Source organism: Rhea pennata, chromosome 5 (assembly GCF_028389875.1).
Source record: "Rhea pennata isolate bPtePen1 chromosome 5, bPtePen1.pri, whole genome shotgun sequence".
In the NCBI taxonomy this organism is placed as follows: domain Eukaryota; kingdom Metazoa; phylum Chordata; class Aves; order Rheiformes; family Rheidae; genus Rhea; species Rhea pennata.
This window is the reverse complement of record NC_084667.1, coordinates 4347313-4360396: the sequence shown is the minus strand read 5'-3', so window position 1 is coordinate 4360396 and position 13084 is coordinate 4347313. Positions and strand designations below refer to the sequence as shown.

Below are 13084 nucleotides of genomic sequence, written 5' to 3'. Positions count from 1 at the left end.
GCACATTGAGTAGTATAATTTCATTTTCCTTTCCAACTAGTTCCGTTTGAGATAGAGTTTGAATATATCACTTTCCTCAGTACACGGAGATATTTTTAATTTAGGGAGTTAACCTGAAAATGAGGGTAGGTTTACAACCCAGTTGGACTCTGCTATCAATAACAAAATGAGGCAAGAGGCTACCTCCTTCTGATGATTAGTCCTTAAAGCTTTGGTAGATTGAACAGTAGACCCTCTGCGCTGTGGTTTTGATGAAAGCTATGGATGATTTTTAAATTCCTTGCAGGACAAGGCTTTTTGCAATGACATCCAAGGGGTTTTGTTTGTATTTTTTTGTGTGAGAACATGGTTAGTGAGTGAATTTAAATAGATCATCTATTTCAACTTAATAAATACGTGCTTCATTATTTTCAGTCCCAGCTATGTTGTCTTATGAAGCTTCAGTTGCCAGAGAAAGCAATTGACTTCACCACACGCAACACAGTTTTAGGTCCTATGAGCCTAATCAACTTCTTTCTTCTAAGCAACTCTTTCTTCTAAGCAACTTACAAGAGTTTGAAAGTGGAATTCAAATCAGATAGTGACAAATAGAAAAATTGAAGAAAGAAGATGTAGAAAGAAAAGACTAGGTGAAGTTGTGTAAGAGAGGAACATGTGAGATGGAAGAGAGGGTTTGCTCAATCCTTTTCAGGATTTTTTGTACAAAGGGTTTTCCTTCTTTAACTCAAGTACAATTAATTTTCCTTTATGCAGAATATGTTTTCACAGCAATATAACTAGCTCAGGGATTGGAAGTAGTATGGCTGTGATAACAAGAGATGAAAAAAGTTATTTTATCCAGCTTCTTGGGAAAGTTTCATAGCTTTCATAGACTGCTTACAGCTACTCCAGATTGCCCGTGCTCTGACTGTATAGACATACCCTTAACCCAGCTCAAGCTGTAATGCTGTAACGATTCAAAAGGGTGTTTGAGCCCCACAGAACGGATAGATTAGCAACACAGGGAGGGCTTGGGTATGCAGCAGCTGAGTTCCTGTTGCCTTGTTAGCCCCAGTGTCAGCAGCACTCGAGCGGTCATCCAAGGCGTCAACTAACCAGTGAGCTTAAAGCATCACCTCGGTGGAGCAAGAGGTTTCCGCGCAAGAACCGGGTGAGGTGCGAGACTCCACGTGAGCTGTGCCTTGAGCTAACGCTGCAGTGAAGAGCGGTCCTTTGCTGCGCACAGCTCCTGGAGGGTTGAAAACAAAACACAGCTTTAAAATTCCGTTTTGACGGAATTTAATTCTTCCATTCAACTTGCATTCTCTAACAATTTTTTTTTATGACAAGTGTTTTGATATTCAGTCTCTTCTTCCTGCCATCCACTTCTTCCTTTTGTTTATAAAGAAATCACAAGTTTTCTTTTCTCAACTCATTACTCACCAAAATAAACCTTTCTCTTCAGGAGATTCCTATCTGTTACAGCACTATGTCCTTTCCTCTTCCAGTCATGCAGGCACCTCTTCATTCCTCGGATTCCTCCTCCTCTTTAGAAGAAGTAGTCACTATTATGTAAGAATTAGTCTTAGAGAAGTTTGAAACAGAATTTTTTCAGTGCTACTTTTGGAAAAGCTAGATTTTTTGGCAAATTCAATAGTTAATTTTTCCCCTGGCCATTCTAGTGGATCCTCCACCTTATTTGTGGAGAGGAATACAATATACCTTACAATAATATTGCATTTGTAAGGTAAAGCCTTTGTGTTGAAAGACTTGTTTGTCAGTATTCATAGAAAATAATTTGCTGCATTTCTGACTTGTCCTCCCACAACATTGGTGAGTGCAAATGCATTTTTACATGTAAATTTCTCAGATTTTTGGCTGTACTTAAGAAAATTAGATGTTGTTTGATGTACAGCAGACAATTTAAAATCTTCAGAAACACCCTAAAGCTACCACATGCATAATGAAAAATGTCAGAATACAAAATGTCTTCAATGAGGTTACTAAAAGAAATAAGAAAAAATAGATAAACAATGTCAGGCATTACTTGTTAGTATTTCTGCAGAATGTATAAAGGTTGTGGGTGACAGGAAAAAAACAAGTGTATGTTCTGTGTTGAGTTTGAACAGTCTTCATTCAACTCTCTCTGTGTATTTTAGTTTAAGATCATATTGCATTTTACTCTGGAAAAAAGTCTTTCCCTCTTAAATTAATGAGCTTCAATTGCAAATTTATTAGTTGTGAAAATCAAGTTCTTCAGCTGGACTGAGGCAACACAAGAAAGAATATGTTTAAGTATTAGAAGAAAACGTTAGATACTGGAATGCTACAAAATTTGAACAGAATTTCAAGGATATTATGCCAGTAAAATCTCAACTTACTAACTCAGTAGAGCTATTACATCAAGCAAATTATTTCTCTTTTATGGCAAATGCATACAAGTATTACCTTAGGTTTGGTGGGTGTATAATAAAATATAATTGTTGAGAAATTGTCTAAATGCAATACATTATCAGTATAATTGTAAAGCTCTTAGAAAAAAAAAAAAAAGGAGATATATTTATCAGTGCTCACAGAAAGTGAGAAAGCTGATTTAAAGACTTACAGTGTTATCTTGCAAAATGAAACTTTGCCCCCAAAGCCGAGGTAACCATCTGTGTCCAAGCGTGATTCAAGCACTGTGTGGAGAATAAATTCTGATGCTGATAACTCCCTTTGCTAAAGAAAACCAAAATATCTGGCTAGTATAGCACATCAAACATCGATGGCTAAGGTGTTTATGGTATGTTTTGAACCATGAATGCCATGCTTGCTGTTTTACAGCAGGAGAGACTTGACTTCTCAGGTAGCAAGTGCAAATTTTAGCTGTATCAAATAAAAGGAATGCTTTCCCTCACTGCAGAAAGAGTCTTGAGCTAAATTAATTCCTAGTGCTAATGAATGCAACTCTGCTGAAGTGAATGGTGTACCTGCACAACTGTAGAGAATTTGATTCCTGGTTTCTCATTACTAAGCCTTCGCTGTTGTAACTATTCTTACTGTTTTCTGATGGAACTTTTCTGTACTTCTCCCTGGAAGGCATCCTCCAGAGGTGAAACAAACTGGTCTTTTCTTACCTGACTATTCAAAAAAATCTCAAAGCCCGTAAAAAGGGGAACGCCACTCCTTTGCCAGAGTCAATAATAACAGCAAATACTTTAACTTCCTATTTCTCATTTATTTTCAAGCTCCTTCATCATGAACTGTGTGATTTCTTTTTAGCTTGAATAAAGGTTTAAATACTGTATCCCTATTTCCAGTAAAGATTTAACTATATTTCTTACCAGTCATTAGAATCTCTGAGAGATTCTCTTTCCTTAATAATTGCTGAAACAGGCTCTTAAAAGTGGTATGTATATTTTTTCATATTAAGAACCTGATCCAAAGTGATGGGAAGTCTCTCCCCTTGGGAGCTTTGGGGCTTGGCAGCTTTGGGCTTTCGATCAACCCCAATTCCTTCATAGGCAGCAATGCTTTTAAAAACAAGCAGTGCCATCTCCAACTTGCAAGGATTTAACTAGTATTCTAGTGTGTGTGACAACTTAACATTGAAGACATTAGCACCAGGGGATTTTCAATGTAGCTTATGCTGGATCATTTTCCAGTCCTCAGCAACTGAAAAATACTATTCTAGTTCTCATAAAACTGCTTGGTGAAAATTTCTATTAATTTTTCCTAGTAAGAAATTTAGAACCAATTGCAATAATTTTTAAGTATTTGTTACAGCTCTACTACTTATTTGGTAATCTTGTTAAACTCTTTTTTTATTATTCTTTTTAATCACCAAATTCTTAATAGTTACATTTTCTTGCAGTCTGCCTTATGAATAGAGAGATGCAGCAGCTGGAAGACAAGCAAAAATAATTGACTGGTGGCACAGTTGGTTCTTGCCAGAATTCTGGGTTAATTACACCTTTCAATTTTGGCAACTGATACAGAGTCCTTCCCTGGAAATGTGGATTGACTGCAGAGTTGTAGCCACTCCCACTTTGTTTATGAAACTTCATTTTATCTCTCTGTGACTGCATCACGAAAAGGCATGCAGTGTACAAATAAATCCACTACCTATATGCAGCAGGGAGGAAATCAAGGCTGTAATTGCAGTAAAGCCCTAAATTCCCCCTTAGAGCCAGAAATGATTTGAAATAGCATGGATGTTGATGTATTAGGGTCGGTTACTGTCTGGTGATACAGTAGCTGGATTTTGAATGCTGGTGATGAGGGCCAGTCCTCCATTTGCTAATAGCAATGTTTGCTGTATTTTTTTAATTTTTAGCATTCACGTAAGATAAGGGGGTCTGCTCTTTTCCAGCAGGTTGTTCTTTCTCAGTGCCCTTTTTATCTGGAAGGCTTCCTTTTTCTTAGCTGTGAAAAGTGAATATAACAGAAAAAAGTGAATATAATGGAAGTGTTAAAAAAAAAACAAAAATAAAACTATTGTTGTATTTTTGCAGTTTTTTTTCTCCTTTTGTTATCATGCAGTTTTATGTAGCCTTTGTTATGAAATTAAAATTAAAAGGCTATGAGAAATGGAAGATTTTTTCCTTTTCTGGTTTCTGGTAGTAAGTGTGGAGCATGTAACCTAGTAGTTTAATAACATCTAAAGTTGTTAGCTTTTAAAATTACATGCCAATTGCTGCCAGAAGAGTTATGCATATTTCTTAAGAACATTCAATGGGCCGTTGTAGCCACACAGGGAATGGTCCACTTCTTGTACAGGTATTTGCAAAATGCCCACACCGTTTTACGATTGAGATAGCCTTAGTATTACACTTAGTAATGATAGTGTAGCCCTAGTAGCATACTGTATGTTAAACCATTCACGCTTAAGTATTTAAATCTTCAGGCAGCCTGGATCTGGTAATAAAACCCACACCTGTTACTCCAGTAATAGTGAGAAGAAGCTAACAGAAAGAATACTACCTGTAAAGCATCTTATCATTCATTCATTTTCCCTCCTTCCTTCCTTTTCCATTGCAACAGATTAGGTAAGTAGTTTTTGACTGTCACAAGTTTCATTTTTCCACAGAGCACTGAAAAAAATTAAGTTTGTTAATAAAATGATGTGATGAGTCCATCAAAATAGAGGGAAAGAATGAAGAGAGGACTAGGCAAGAAAGTGGACTGCTGTTTAGGAGGGTGAAGTTAGGGCATGCCAAATATGCTTTAGTGTTAGTAAAAACAGGGAAGATGTGAACCACACCTTGCACGTTTTACACCACCATCTAAAGTATAAAAAGGCATTGGTGCTGGCTCTGAGGAGGAGCAGATCGTTGTCCGTTTTGTTCGCAGGAGATTCTGAAGTAGCGCTGCCAAGAGTTAAGATAGACAAAAAAGGGGAGATTTCCCCTTCCTCACTCTCAGAAATAAATTATACCTTGCATCATGTAGATCGAACAGCTTTTGGTCTCCTTGACATACTAGTGGCATACGAAAGCCCTGTGGATGGATGGAGCGTTAGATTGGAAGTAATAAGGTTGTGCCTGACTTACCTCCGCATTTGTAGCAGATGTTACAAATGTCATAACATGAACCTTTGGGAGCAGACTGGGAAAAAAAAAAAAAAAAAAAAAAAAAAAAAAAAGGCAAGACAACAGATGTAGGCCTCTTAGTTTTACCAGCAAGTATAGTCTGACACTATGTAACACTGTTCTGACTCGATGTTAATACCCTACCCTCCTTCTGAGAACAGAATCAGTGACACCAACAATTTCTGCAGCACTGAAGCTGGAAAGGGATGGCAGCAGTTTTCTTCCCAGAGAAATTTTAATACGAGTTTGAAAATACATCAGGAGAACTATTAGTCAAAATGTTAAGTGTCTTTGTCATTCTGTCTGGCTAAGTAATCTATGCTCATCACTTTTCTTGGAGGAAACTGAGATTTTAAGGAATTTCTGCGTATTCTCGTAATGTTTATGAAGTTTTCTGTTGGTGGAGCCAAATATCGCAGATTGTTGTACATAAACCATTGCCAGATCCCTAAGTTTTTAACTCCTCAGCTCACCCTGTCTTTCTGTTTCCCTCTCTCTTACCTCCCATATCTGCCTCTGTTTTGCCTCTTTTTCCTCTGTATTTCTGCAGACTTTCTTTCCTCTTTCTTCGTAGCAACTGTATTTCCTGGGAAGCTCATTTCAATTAATGAAACTGATTTCATTAAAGCTAAAATAATATCTAAAGCATCTTTTACTTGCAGCTGCTTTCACCAGCACTTTCTAATCTGTTTCATCCATTTTTTGATAGTTTCTGAAATATTTTTTTGCTTCCTTCTACATTATCCCTTCTTGTGACTCATCCTCTCTGTGCTGAAATGTAAAACCATTTATAATCTAGTAATATTGACCTGTGGTTGAAGAATAAATAGGTGGAGTTATCTACTTCTTACTATATCTTTTTCTGGGAGTGGAACATGAGTAAATAGTTTGTATGAGTACCACAATTCTTTTTCTTACATCATGTATGATTCCTCTTTCTCCTAGACGGTGCATCTGAGCAGCGGAAGGCAGTGTCTTTGTAAATATTTGTACAACCACCAGTATAAAGTGAGTCTGATCCTGGGTGGCAGCTCTAATTCAGTTGTATCGGAGCCACTGGCCTCTCCCCACCATGCAAAGTGCATGTGTTCGCTCCATGCAGCGGAGCGAAGAGCTAGCGTGATTGCTAGCACTTACACTTACTGTTTTATTGGTGGTGATGCTCTCTTTTGCTTCCATTGATACTGGTAATGGAAAATATGTGTTCTTTGCTTTCTGTCATTGTACTTTATATGGTGGAGAACGGCAAAGTTATTCCTGCTCCTGGTTCCTGGTGGTTTTGGCCAATTTTCTAGTATTTCTTAGGAGGGGATGAAAATAAAGCAGGAGTACTGGAGAGTCTCCAGGCCCTCGTATTTTTTCCCTGTGTGCCAGTTTAAAGCAGCGGTGATTCTCCCTGCCACATCACTCCCTCAGGTGCTGTCATTCTTGAGCTGGAGGCTTAGCCCTCTCCCTGAAGAATTTCATTGTCAAGGAGAAGAGTGGGGGTTCTCCCATGAAGAATTTTAATCACCCTGTCTGTAGCCCTTTTGAAGGAGGCACAATAGTTCCTATAGTAACTACTACAGTGTGGGAGAAAGGCCGGTGCTCCCTCCCCCAGCCACAGATGGAGAACTTGCTTTGCTTAGATGCCTGGAAATTCTTACACAGCAAAGCCTTCAGCCTTCACAGTGAAAAGAAAAGTCTCTGAAATACACTCCTTAAAACGAACAAATAAGTTCAAATCAATGCTATTTTAGTTATCGAGTGAAAAATACTAAAATCTCGCATATATTATTTTTAAGTGTGTATTTTAAATGTGTTTAACTTTCATTCTTGAAATTTGTAATTTTAAGAAAGTCAGAAAACAGATACTTAGGACTGGAGAAATCTTGTCTCTTCCTTCCATTCCCTCTCCCTCCCCCATGTACACACAGCAAAGAGCAAATAAAGCAGATGAAAATAATTAGGGAAGGAGCAGGCTTATAAAATGGATGAAGATTTGCATCAAGACAACCACTTGTCTAGTTTCTTTTTTCTGTTGACTTTGAATCATTTCTGAGGGGAGAGCACATTATTTCTGGGAAAATACTTCTTTAAATCCACTGATTCCAGTCCAGTTAACAAGGGATACAGTGACACAATTTAATTTGACACTAAACAAAGTAAAAGTTAAAAAAATACTTTATAGTATTAAACAACTTGTATTTGAAAAGCAAGGTTTACTAAAAATACTTTTAATTCTTGGAGCTTTTGATGAGATGTGATAGGTGAACTACTGAAAGTAATCGGATGCACCTGTTATCATTGAGTTACATAACATTTTCTTAAATTAACCAGTATATTCTTGATAACTACTTTGTTATTCCCTGGAAAGTTTTGGTTTACGTTCTCAGCCGTAGACTCTTCAGTAATGAATACATGCTCTATGCATGTGACTGGAAGATGGACATCTAGAATAATAGGCGTTCGCCTACAGAAAAAATAGATTGGAAATGCCATTGTTAGCTTCGTAAGTTGATTATCATATATTGCATTATGCATCTTACGCATAGTCCTTCGTGACAAATTTGTTCTGATACTTTATTGCTGTGATACTGGGTTGGTAATGGCACAGCATTAATGAATCCCATAGCTTTACTAAACCAAGATAAAATACTTTTGCACATATGTTGCAAGTCCAGCTGAGATTTATTTCCTCCTCTTCCCGTCTGGGAAAGTGGATGTTACACAAGACCTAAATTTTGGATTTCGTGATGGCGTATGGTGAGGTAAATTGGGGCGCCGTCGTTTACTTTCTTCGGGTACTCTTTCCAAATCGGAGGGCAACACCTCTGCTTACGTCGTGCTGGTTGCCTGTCGTTCAGCCCCGCTTCAGACCGTGTCGTCTCTGCCTTCCGTCCGCAGCGCGTGCGCCAGGCGGGCAGCGTGACTCCTGCCAGAGATTGCTTTCCAGCTTCAGTCATAAATGGGATGGCAAAGACCAATCAGGGGAAGAAAAATATGTCCATAGTAAGATATTCCATGAGGAGTAAAAGAATTAAAAATAATAAATGTGGATTTAGCATACTTAAATACTAGCCTTTTTTCCGGAGTCTAATGTTGGCTGCACTTTCTCTTCCTGGACGTGTACCTTTTGCCACGCATTCTGGCCCTCGGTCAGGGTCCCTCTCTACTCTGAAACACAGCTTTTAAGCGCTTCCAAATTATTTGTCACGTCACGTGGGAAAGCCCCAGGGTTTTAAGCTGAGGTCTCACTGCTTCCTGTGGGACCACCCTGGGTATTGCTTTCACCTACATTATTCTTTCTGGGGCATTTGGGGCTGTCCTTAGAAACAAAGAAAGATAAATCTTGATATATGCTCTGCTTTACACCAAAAAATGTATTGGAAATTGTCTTATCATTTCTATAGGGCTTTTTCTACTTTGAAGAAAAAAATTAAATTCTGGAAAAATGTACTTTAAAAGATTATAGCCACACATATTATGGACTGCTTTGCACATATTGTTGTCTCTGACAATTCAGACAGTACTACTTCTGTTTTTCTTATGTTCTGTCATCTGAAGTGATCATATATTTTGTTGATGCTTACAGGCAGATATATTAGCCAACTCTATGTGAAACTTCCAAGCAATTAGCCTCATTTTGGTTACATATTTTGTGAGTGGACATTTATATTTATGTAGGTCTGCTCTAGCTTTGCTAATTAAAGTCAGACTTTATTGACAGTCATAATTAGAGCTCTTCAAGATCAAAAAAGTGAAACATAGGCTGTCTTTTTTATGACTCTCCAGACAGCAGATTACCTAAAAGGGTGCAGCAGGATGGCCCTACTGCTGCCCTTGCTTCTAGATGTACAAAAAGGTGATCCTGAGAATAATCAATGAAGTGAATACAAAAACAAGGATTTGGGGAGCTTAATTTCGAAATGGCCTTTATGAGTAAATAACAATTCAGGAGAATTAATTAAAAAAAAAGTTCAGAACAGTCTTTAAAAGTAAACACACTTTAAAACTGTTGGTCTGCATTTTACAAAATGAATTGATTTTGAGAGGAGGCATGAAATGCCTCACAAAAATCATGTCTTATTCTACAGGAAACTTAATATCGTGCTGGTAGTATGCTTTGACTCCTTGTGATTTAGCAATACTGCTTCTGCTTAACTAGAGCTCTGTCTTCTCTATTAGACAGTCGCAGTGGACATCAGTCTGGTCATTATGTGCTCCATAGCTTCGAACTGAGTGGAAATTCTTAATAGAAAACACTGTTTCCTCACGATGCATGGAAATCTTTGTTAGGCAGTCCACATTTTTCTTTCCCATGGAGTCTCTGACTCTTCCTATCACAATTGCAATTGCTCTTGAGATTGCATTAAGCATGCTTAGACTGCCCCCAAGACACACTGAAAGGGATGTGGTTCTTCCTTCACCTCATGCATAGCCAGATTAGTCATTGAGGGAGGAAATGTAAAGAGGAATTAGTTAGCAGTTAGAATTTTTCCCTTGTTGATAGCTTGTTATGCAGTAATCCCATGCTAGGAATAGACACGTCAGTCTGGATAGTAAGATTTGAGGTCCAATGCCATGTATTGTCATAAGAGATTTCAGTAGACAGATGCTTCTACTCCAGCAGTACAAGTGCATATGTGAAAACAAGCTTTCTCTCTTCTTGTCATTATTAATAGTCAGTGTTTAATGTGAATGTTGGTTCAGCCAACTTTTTTGTTAAACACAATTGTACGTTAAAACCTTAAACTTTGTTGATTAAATGTAGATAGTGAAAAATATGGCTGCATATGAAAAAGCTTATTTTAAAGAAGTTTGTTCATACTACTAAAACAGGCAGAGCTTGGAAATAGAATTTAATATAATTTAATTCTGATGTAATTTTAGAATCTCTTTCCTTTGTGACTCCCGTTCCAGTTGGTACCCATATTTTAGCCTTTTCCACATCCTAATTTTCCCTACTTCCTGTTTGCCGTAAAGAAATTCTCTCCATGTATCCAATACTTTGTTTCTGTAGAGAGACTACATTTTAAAAAGAATTCACATTTTTTTCTTAAAAAGAAAGATCTTTAGGTCTGTGAAGGCTGTTGAGCTACTTTGATTTATAGATGTTATGACATAAATCCTAAATCCCTTGCTTTCCAAGATTTCTGTGAGCGGTTAAGCTTTGGCTGCTGATGGTTCCATCCACAGGCTGAGAGATTTAGAGATGCCTGGCTGTGGCTTATATGATGGAAGCCAATTGAGCATTTATAGTTTATGTTTCAAAATTTTATAATAAAATAAAGTTGTGGCTTGCTTTTTAATCCAACCATTTCAGTGTTTGTCTTCCTTTCATCTATTGTCATGCCAGCGATCCATTCAGCGCAAATAAGAGGCTTTGTGCTGTGACTGGACTGGAGATTGCCACGGTTTTGAAACCTATCATTGTGATATGCATTTGTATACCAAAAGTGGGGGTTTTTTTTCAGATGCAGATGGTTATCAAGAAATCATGGAAGCTAGAATAAGTAAAATGATGAGACAATAAGGACAGAGGAGCAAGGAAAATAAGTCTGTTCTCCTTGTTCTGGTATTATCTCAATATTCTTGTCTCATTCCTCAAAATACTAAAATGATAGTGAAACATGGGCTGTTTTGAAATACAGAAAATGTATATATGAGGTCTATACAGTTACCAAAAAAGCAGAAATTACAGTATAGCTACCAGAAGCATAATGGTTCCCTATTTAACATCTTTATGCTTTTTATAAAATTAGGCACTGTCATTACAACCCCGTATCACCTGAGTAAGTGCAAAACATACATCAAGAGAAGTTCTAGTGCTATGAGCATTGTAATGTATTGAATAGCCTGAATGTACTGCAGGATATTTGTGTACATATATACCAGCCAAGAGGATGCAGGCATAGACTCTTAGACAATTTAACTGACAAATTTTAAAGCCAAGATCTGGCCCTCTTGTGTTTTGTACAGTTAACTCACGGATGTAAAAATGTTTTCATTTAAACTGTAGGATTGAGAGTGTCTGAAGAAGGAAGAGCTGATAACTTTTACTAGCAAACAGCATTCAGAGTTTAAAATACTGCTTTAAAAACAATGTTCCACTGTCTTCATGCATTTTATTCACATTAGGAAACTCACATGCTAAAAAACTGCAATTGACAGTTAATATCATAGAATTGAAAGCAATATTCAATATGATGGATTCATATAAAAATGCCAGTAGATTGCAAGGAAGTGATATGATGCAGGGAACAGTAAATTAATCAGAAGATGAATTCTGAGTGGCGATGTGTTCAAGCAATGTGGGGAAAATCTAGTATCGTCTAGATGGAAGAATGAAACCTTCTAAAGGATGTTGGGGGGGTTAGTTTTTGGGGAGTGTTATTTTTTTGCTTTGCAGTGTTATTAAAGAGAGTAATATGAAACAATGCCTAACGATACAAAACCTGTGGTTGATTTTTTTTTTTTTTTTATGGTCGATTATAAGTGAAGTGACCATCAAAACACATTGCTAGCTGATAACCATAATGGGAAGCCTGACAATCTTTACAAAGCTGTGTATTTTGTTTAGTCCTATAACTACAGCCAAAGTTTCTCTTAGAAATGCAGATACAACTCCACTTTAGGCAAACCTTTGATAACACATCTGGAGGCACAGTAAGGAATAAGGAGGATCATCTTTAAGTCTGTGTAAAAGGAAAAGTTAATGCAGTCTAAGCTGCTAGAAAATTTAAGATGCTCTGATTTTTTTTCCTGTAATGAGAGTTACTGTAAATAGTTATAGAAAAGATGAGAGAATGCAAAGAGAAGCAAAATGATTTAGGATCAGAAGACTGGTGTAGAAAAACAGGAGAGAGACTAAGTAGATAAAGCCTGTAAAGGCCTAATACTGCAATGACATGTCTTGGCAGTCACTACACTGACTATAAAAATCAGGTAGACCATATCAGTCTGTTAGCAGCTTTACTTGCACCATAAAGTAATAGTTGAGAAGAGGACTTATTTTCTTAAGCTGTTAGCATCTATGTCCTTGAACTCCTTTAGAGCAAAGAAAAGGACTCAGAAAATGCTGTGCCTAAAGCAGCCACCATTTGTAATTATGAGCTATGGCCTGAATCTATTAGCAATGAAGCCACCTGTTTGCCTGGGATAAATAGCTTAGAGTTTCCTACAAGGAAATTACATGGAGCATCAATAAGGAGCAATATTCCATTTTTAAGTCAATACGACTATCATTACTTGGCACGTATCTTCTCTTACTGATATCATATTTGGCAGCCAGTATCATAGAAGACTTGAAAATCGTTGCTCTATAGTTTGTTTTCATTGGTGTTAAATCAGCCTGTTCAGTAATGGCACTCATCCATTTTGTTTGTTTGGGTGGTTCCTTTGTATTTCCTGTTCCTTATTAAAAATATTGTTAGCGAGTTTCATGGGTAAGTGATTTGAATCAGATGGTGCCTTGAAAAGAAAGCAATGCGCACTGATACTCCGATGGTTCCAGAGACCTACGACCATCAGCATCTTTGGATGTAAATGGTTTT

At 37.4% G+C, this 13084-nt stretch overlaps 1 protein-coding gene across 1 annotated transcript in view; it reads left to right on the top strand.

The window, feature by feature from the left end:
* The window catches only part of NPAS3 (neuronal PAS domain protein 3), a 586029-nt gene that overhangs the window by 270883 nt on the left and 302062 nt on the right, over nucleotides 1–13084 (top strand). The gene's annotated exons all lie outside the window — the stretch shown is intronic.